This window comes from Oryx dammah, unplaced genomic scaffold, assembly GCF_014754425.2.
Source record: "Oryx dammah isolate SB20612 unplaced genomic scaffold, SCBI_Odam_1.1 HiC_scaffold_19, whole genome shotgun sequence".
Taxonomy (NCBI): domain Eukaryota; kingdom Metazoa; phylum Chordata; class Mammalia; order Artiodactyla; family Bovidae; genus Oryx; species Oryx dammah.
In genome coordinates this window covers 73,556,650-73,565,442 of record NW_024070203.1, presented here as the reverse complement: position 1 = coordinate 73,565,442, position 8,793 = coordinate 73,556,650, and positions in this window count along the sequence as shown.

The window sequence follows — 8,793 nt, the reverse complement described above, 5'->3', positions numbered from 1 at the left end:
AGTACTCAACTTGCCTCAGCTGAAATGCATGGTTGGATTTCTGAAATACAGTATTTATTTTTTAAAAGGGCTTTAAAGAAACAGCTGATTCATTGTTACTCCAGAGGAATTCCTTAAGGGAAGATAATACCCTTAAGAGTCGACATTTCCTGAAAACCTTTATGGTTTAAATAAAACGAGCTGCGTGTCAAATAAATTCACCTGGGGAGCTTGTTAAACAAGGGGATTCCCAGGTCCACCCTGGCCCTCCTGAAACAGGAACCTGGGCAGGGGCCCATGATCCGGCTTTTAACAAGCTCCTAGGTGATTCATTTGCATCCTGAAGTTTGGGAGTCCCTAGGGGGGCGGGGGTTGGAGGAACACGGGGAGGGAGGGGACACGCACTTATCATCAGCGCTGGGTTGGGATACAACAGTGAGTCACTGGGAGAGCGATGTGCTCACCTGACACCCTCTGTGCTCCATTTGGAAGACAAATTAGAAAATGATGTGCAATTAAGCTTTTCACGAGGCACAGTTCATCGGTTCACCCCATCTCGTACCTCAGAGCCAGCCTTTGTGTCCCTCGGTAATCAGGAAAATCACTAGACTCCCTCTGTTGTGTGGATGGGAGGATAGCAGGCCAGACCTGCCTGTCGACCTGAACACAGAACAGGCTGTGAGTCCTGCTCTGGTCTCAGGAGCTGCTGAGGAGCCCCGAGTACCCGCAGACGTTTTTGTGTGTGCTGTAGTTGCTAAGTCGTGCTGGACTCTGCAACCCTCATGGACTGTAGCCCGCCAGGTTCCTCTGTCCTTGGGATTCTCCAGATTCTCCAAGAATACTGGGGTGGGTTGCCATTTCCTCCTCCAGGGGATCTTCTCCAACCCACGAATTTGAATTCACGTCTCCTGCATTGGCAGGAGGATTTTTTACCACTGAGCCTCCAGGGAAGCCCAGTAGGGGTTCCCAAAAGTCAACTCAACCCAGGGTCATCCAGAGAACTTATTAAAAATACAGATTTCTGGAGCCTGGCCCTGAGCCATTGAGGGAGAGTGTCTGGAGGCTGGGCCCTGAAATCTCTATTCATGGCAATCCTTCCTGGGGAATCAGGAACCACTGAGAACAGAGAGCACTGCTTGTTGGATTATGAAATTATTAGAAATAAACCTACAGAGAAGTCAATGTAAAGAAAAGAAACTAGACATCAGATGGCAGGGGAACCAGGATCTTGTACCCCTAGATTCTACCAGATTCTCCTAACAGGGGGAAGGCGAGTGATGAGGACTGTAAAGAAAGACAGCCCATTAAAAGAGGTTGTGTAATTTGAATTTGTTTTGCTCCCTTTTAGCAGCGGGAGCTTGCAAAATGATAGGGAGGGTGGGATGAAGATTTTAATTGCATGGGCTGCTGGCTCCTGTGAGGGGATTTCTTTCTTTCTTTTAAAGGAGTATTTCCAGTGGTGTGTTTTAAGTGGGTGCTTACAGGGAAAAAAGAAAGAAAAAGCCATGATACTTACCGTTGACTGATTTCCCTGGAGTAAATCCTCCTTCCGTGGCCTTTTGCAAGCTAACATGATGTCACCGAGCATGAAACTGAGAAGAGATACATGCAGCTGGCTCTTCTCTGCTGGTAGGAACCCATTCCAACACACCTCAAGATGGTCCTCAAATTCAAAGGAGACCTTCCTGAAACAAATTCAGCAGTATCTGCCACAAATGTCACCATGCTGGAATCCCTGTGGGATGGAGACAGGCAGAGAAACACTGCGTGGTTGAGGGCAGGCTTCTCCCCACCAGGCACGTGGACGTCACCGGGTACTATGCCGGGAGCCACAAGCAATGCTTTAGCAAGCGCAACGTCCCTTGTCAAGGAGCCGGCAGCCCACCTAAGGCAGAGCCGGTTCCCTAAGGAAGTGGGGACAGGCAGTGGAAACAGGAACGAAGAACTTCAGGTGGGGGCAGAGGTTCTTTCTCTTCGAATTCTGTTCATAATCACTCACTACAGACAGGGTTCATGAAAAAGGAAATGGAGCTGTAGTTGGGTGCCCAACTGGACAAGCAGATTCTGCAATATTAGGGGGAAGAGCTTAGGATGACAGAGCCTGCACAACACGAACTGGAGTGGAAACGATCCAATTAATCATTCAAATTTGTGTCTAAGGAACCATGATACTCAGTTATGCATTTTAAAGTACCTCTTAAAACCTGCTCTGGAGAGAGGTGTGAAACCCATGATGGATGTAAAATTAGCACATATTTTCCCAGGTAGGTGAAAATGTGCTAGGTAAATAATAGGAAAGAAAGCAGAGGTTTCTGGGAATTACCTTGTTTGCTTGCGTGAAGAAAGAATGAGGCGGGGTGGGAGGAGAGAACAAGGCAGATCCCAGATCCGATGGGAAATATCTTTTGTGTTTGTGGTCCTCAGGGAGAGTTGGTTGGTCCTGAAACAAAAGCAAACAACGGCGTACAGCTCTGCTCTGTTCCCATGTTCCACCAATGTGTTGGGCAGATCCAACACGAAAGACAAGGGGTAAAGGACAGCTGAATGCAGTTCAGTTCAGTCGCTCTGTCGTGTCTGACTCTTTGCGACCCCATGGACTGCAGCACGCCAGGCCTCCCTATCCATCACCAACTCCCGGAGTCCACTCAAACCCATGTCCACTGAGTCAGTGATGCCATCCAACATCTCATCCTCTGTCATCCCCTGCTCCTCCTGCCCTCACTCTTTCCCAGCATCAGGGTCTTTTCAAATGAGTCAGCTCTTTGCATCAAGTAGCCAAAGTATTGGAGTTTTAGCTTCAGCATCAGTCCTTCCAATGAATATTCAGGACTGATTTCCTTTAGGATGGACTAATTGGATCTCCTTGCAGTCCAAGGGACTCCCAAGAGTCTTCTCCAACATCACAGTTCAAAAGCATCAATTCTTCGGCACTCAGCTTTCTTTATAGTTCAACTCTCACATCCATACATGGCTACTGGAAAAACCAAAGCTTTGACTAGATGGACCTTTGTTGGCTGAATGCAAGGACTGTTTTATTTTCAAGCCACTCCTGTTGTAAGAAGGCAAGCCTGGAGCATGTGGGTGCCCTTGTGTGTCATGTTTGGGATGGGAGTAAAGGAAATCCAATATCCTAGTTTACTAAAGAAAAAAAAAAAGCAAGCAAGATCCTGCCGTACAATGAGCTGCTATAAATATTTGCTGGAGGGATTGGCTGACAAACAGCGAGGCGCTGGAGCCAGCCCCAGGGCACTGCCGGGCTCGAGCCATGTGTGCACATCTCTTCCCAGCTTGACGTCAGTGACATGACACCACCAGCCTGAAATCGGCAGGGGCAGGACTGGCACTGCAGTAACTGGCAGATTCTACAAATCGGGTCGTTTGTCCCTGGAGGGCCAGTTGTTGAGACCTACTGCCATATCACTGCAGGCAAGTTACTCTAATGGAAGGTTGGATCATAACTGTGTCACTGAGTCTGCTCAGGCCACCATCACAAAATACCACAGACTGGGTAGCTGAAACAACAGACATTTCTTTTCTTATAGTCCTGGAGACTAGAAGTCCAAAGGCAAGATGTCAGCAGGGTTGGTTTCTGCTGAGGCTCCTGTCCCTGGCTTGCAGGTGGCTGCCTTTTCACTGCATCCCCACGTGGCCCTTCCTCTGTGCCTGCCCGTCCCTGGCATCCCTTCCTCTTCTTATAAGGACACCAGTCAGGCTGAATTAGAGCTTACTAGTATGACCTCGGAGAAGGCAGTGGCACCCCACTCCAGTACTCTTGCCTGGAAAATCCCATGGACAGAGGAGCCTGGAAGGCTTCAGTCCATGGGGTCACTGAGGGTAGGACACGACTGAGCGACTTCTCTTTCACTTTTCACTTTCACGCATTGGAGAAGGAAATGGCAACCCACTCCAGTGTTCTTGCCTGGAGAATCCCAGGGACCGGAGAGCCTGGTGGGCTGCCGTCTATGGGGTCGCACAGAGTCGGACACAACTGAAGTGACTTAGCAGCAGTAGCAGTATGACCTCATTTGACCTTAATTACTTCCTTAAAGGTCCAGTGTCCAAGTACAATCACACTGGGTGCTCTGGCTTGAGGTGCCTCTGGTCAGCGCTCCTCGAGCGTGAGTCTTCCTTTCTGACACAGACAGCTCACCTCGGCCGTCCCACACCACCCTTGGCGTCTGCACCGTCGGCTGCCTCCTACCTGTTCTCCCGTCAGCCCGCTCATCCATCAGTGCGACAGGCACTGTGCTAGTGGCACGGGTGTGGTGCACGTGGCAGCCTGGTCCCTGCACACACTCAAGCCACGACAGCTGTCACGCCTCCTTGAGACAAGGGCCGGCCGTGAGAGGACAGAGTGGGCTGACCCTGGGGAAGAGCTATTTGAGCTGAGATCTGAACCACTGAGTAGGGTTAGCTGAGTGGAGAAGAGTTAAGCGTGGGTGACACAGAGCAAGCAGCCGTGCAAAGGCACTGAGGCAGAAAGGGCGAGGCGTGTTCTGCTGTCTTCAGGCAGGGCTCCCTTGGAAACTTCTCCTGCCACCACCACCCCCAGCCCCCACTCTGATGAGTCTTGCTTGGTGGAGAGGCAGCAAGAGAAAACATAGACTGGGAGAAGGTGGCATGAGGGCTGGGGAGCTTGTTAAGAGGCTAGAGCCCTCGTTGAGTTTTTTTAAATCTTCAGTGATTATTAAGAGAAGGAGAACCTTGTTGGGTGAGAGACCACGACCAGAGAGAGTAGAACTTCCAGCATCAAGAGTCGAGAGTGAAGCACTTCTTGGAGATGATGGAGGCTGAAGGGACCTATGGCCTACAGGGAGGGTGCTGAGGTGAAGGTCACTGAAGGCAAGCAATTCAAGAAAGGAAGAGCCTGGAGGGAGGCCAGCCTGGGAGTCAGTTGGAATATACGAGGAGAGGGCAGAAGAGCTGCAGGAAAGACCCCAGTGGAGATGACAGGACCACTGCCGGTACCAGCTGAGCATGTAGGAAAGTTCGAGGGGGGCTTTGCAGCCTCTGACCCCACTCCTTCCTGTTTTGCTGCCTCCAGTGGTGCTGCTGTTGGCAGGGGAACGTAGCTAGGACTGTGGTAAAGGCCAGGGTTTGGGGACTGAACTGTGACAAACATCGGGAAAACAACACTCCAGATTGATTTATGTAAGAGATAAATATTTGTTTGCAAAACTAGGAGTACATGGGATAAAAAAAGAGAAACATAAACTCAGGCATTGCTAGTATTGACTGTACCCCGGTTTCCCAGCCACCCAGAGGCACCCCCAGAGGCAGAACTTAAACAGTAACAAACCACATGTTCTTGGCTGGCGCCCACCATGGCTGAGCACCCAGCCTTCTGCCTGGTGTTTCTCAACTTGTTTCTGGGAGCTTTGCACAAGTGTCTCTAGAAGCTCACAACAGCCCTCTCTGGCCCCACTGGGAGTCCCACCGCTCTGCCCACATCCCGCTCCAGCTCATTCTATGGAGGGTCCTGGTCGTGTGGCCCAGATGTCACCTTCCCCAGGGCTGTTCTATCTTGAGGACTCTGGCATCATGGCCAAGGGTGCCGTGTCCTGGGGCTTCCTCACTGGTGCCACCTCTTGCAGTTTCTTGGAAGGACACTGCTCCTGGGTCCCTCTGCTTAGTCCTGCAGGGACCTCGTCCTGGTTGGCTCTGGGCACCTGTGTTAGTGTACTGAAGCCTGGAAGAGGACAGAGCTTTGCTCTGTGTTCTGGAAACTCTGACACACAGAAGTCATCCCCTGCTTCAAGTCACAGAGGGGAGACTGTGTGATCTTGTCTTCTTCATGATCTGAAAGTCAGCTAGGGTCCCTCTGGCCTTGGCGACTCACAGCCTGGACCCCCCTGTACAAGCCCGAGGCACTCTCCAAGGTCCCCAGGGGAGGCTGGCACTCTCACCGTCACCTCGGGGCCAAAGCTCCTGGTGTCACAGTCAGCTCAGCGTGTGGGTCCCTCACCATCTCACACATGCCATTTTCTGTTTCACACATTCTTGGCCCTGCCATGAACCTCAGCTCACTCTGATTTTTATTAAAAACAAAAAGACCTGCCATTCATATTAGTGATCAGTGAGATGTGCTAGGCATTACTAAACACTTAGGGGGCCGAGAGAGGTTTATATCATGGCAGCATGTGTGTGTGCTAAGTTGCTTCAGTCATGTCTGACTCTTTGTGACCCCATGGACTGTAGCCCGCCAGGCTCCACTGTCTATGGGATTCTCCAGGCAAGAATACTGGAGTGGGTTGCCACGCCCTCCTCCAGGGGATCTTCCCAACCCAGGGATTGAACTCGCATGCCTCCTGCATTTGCAGGTGGCTTCTTTACCACTGGCACCACCTGGGAAACCCTTATCACAGCAGCATAAACTCATAAGGAGATTGGACTTCCCTGCATCTTAAAAGTAACCCACTAGCGATTGTACCTGGGTACACAGGCTTTGCAAAACTGTTCAGCAATGTCTAGCCCAGCTGAAACTTGCATACTATACCTTGACCCAGCAATTCCATCCCACAGGCATGCTATGAATATTCACCAAGACGTGTAGGAGAATGACCCTATGGCCATAGTCCCAACAATAGCCTCAAATGAAAAAATGCCCAAATGTCTGTCTACTAATGTCTAAGCACATAGAAAGCATATGTAGGTTGTAGTGTATTTATACAAGAGAATGCCCTACAGCAGAAAGGAGTGAAATACAAATAACAGGCAACAATGAAACTCACAGCTCTTATGCTGACTGGGAGAAGTGAGACACCAAAGAGTAGATGGATTTCTTATATTTCCATTTATACAAAACCAGGCAAAATGAGTTTGGCTGCTTGAGAGCAGGAGGGGTTGTTAAAGACGGAAGGAGGCATGAAGGGGGTACTCAGAAGGTTCTGTTTCTCGATGGAGGTGCTGGTGACACGTAGAGTCACCTGGTGGCAACTCACCAGGGCTGTTTGTAGGTCTCTAAGGCACAGGACACGAGTGTCTCGCTGCCCTGGCTCCTGCCCCCTGAGGGTTCACTCTTCTGGGTTTCTCCCTCTCCCCTTCTCCTACTCTCTTGGCACAAAGAGATATTTGTCTCCAAGACAAGTTCCTGCACCAGCCTTTAAGAATATAATTTCCCCCACCTGGAAGGGTTAGGCGGGCTTGGGGAGGGGCCCACGGCCTGGCAGTGCTGCGTGGTGGCTCTGCCTGGAGCTCCAGGTCATCACCAGCACACCTTTGGCCTCCGGGGCTTGCCAACTGGCAGCTGTAAAAAAGTGACTTGGCTGCTCTTGGCCGTAGTCTCCTCTCCTGTGAAAAAGTGACAACGTTAGCACCAACCTCAAAGGACTGAGTGACAGGATCAAGTGGACAAACACGTGACCAGCACCCAGACTACCACCTGGATGTGTAGCCATCGCTGTGGCTCTGAACCCCTCGTTTTATAGAGTATCCAATGAAAAGAGCTCCATTTTGGGTTTTTCTTTTGATGTCATACATCCTGACCAACTTCAGACTCCAGTACGGGTCCATGCAGCGGAGGAGCTGGATATAATAGAGGCTGAGAATAGAATCAAGCCACAGGCACCAGGCTGCACTTGAAGTCCAGGCCTGCCTCCAATCTGAGCTTTATACCCCCTCCTCCTCTAGTTCTTTCTCCAGAAGCAAATGGAGCCTAGCTGGACTCACCATTCCAGTCCACGAGCTGGTCCAGACCCAACTAAATTCCTTGAAGGGGTTCCAAATTAGCTGAAGCCAGGACATTGCTGTGTAGGTTCTTTAAAAATATCACTTACAACCGATCAATTTCTTCCTTCTTTATTTTACACACCCACAAGCATGCACACACACTTTATTCACAACTGGATTTTTAACTTTGGGCTGTCCTGGGTCTTGGTTGCTGTTTGCACAGACTTCTCCAGTTGCAGCAAGCGGGGACTATACTTCGATTCGGAGCCTGGGCTTCTCAGTACCATAACTTCTCTTGCGGAGCGCAGGCTCTAGAGCACATGGGCTCAGTAGTTGCGGTGGCTGGGCTCAGTTGCCCCAAGGTAGGTGAGATCTTCCTGGACCAGGGACTGAATCCGTGTCCCCTAAATTGACAGGCAGATTTGTAAGCATTGGACCGCCAGGGAAGTCCTACTATTGTTATTTTTAAATGCTTACATATTCTGAGTGTGAGGTGGTCCTGGGGCCAAGAAGTTTGAGAGCCACTGAACGAGAGCAGGAAGATGGTACTACACTCCCTCTCTCCCTCCCCTCTTCTGTTCCCCTCCTCCTGGGCCTCCTGTCCCACAGCTTGAAGGGACTCTGGCTATGGCTTGTCTCTAGCTTTTGCTTCCAGAGCCCTGCACTGATCTCCTTCTGCTGGGCTTCTGCAGGGACTTGAGAAAGGCTTGGGGAATCTGAATGTATCTCAGTTCAGTTCAGTTCAGTCGCTCAGTCGTGTCTGACTCTTTGCGACCCCATGAATCGCGGCACGCCACGCCTCCCTGTCCATCACCAACTCCCGGAGTTCACTCAGACTCAGAGCCATCGAGTCCGTGATGCCATCCAGCCATCTCATCCTCGGTCATCCCCTTCTCCTCCTGCCCTCAATCCCTCCCAGCATCAGAGTCTTTTCCAATGAGTCAACTCTTCCCATGAGGTGGCCAAAGTACTGGAGTTTCAGCTTTAGCATCATTCCTTCCAAAGAAATCCCAGGGCTCATCTCCTTTAGGAGGGATCTCCTTGCAGTCCAAGGGACTCTCAAGAGTCTTCTCCAACACCACAGTTCAAAAGCATCAATTCTTTGGCACTCAGCCTTCTTCACAGTTCAACTCTCACATCCATACA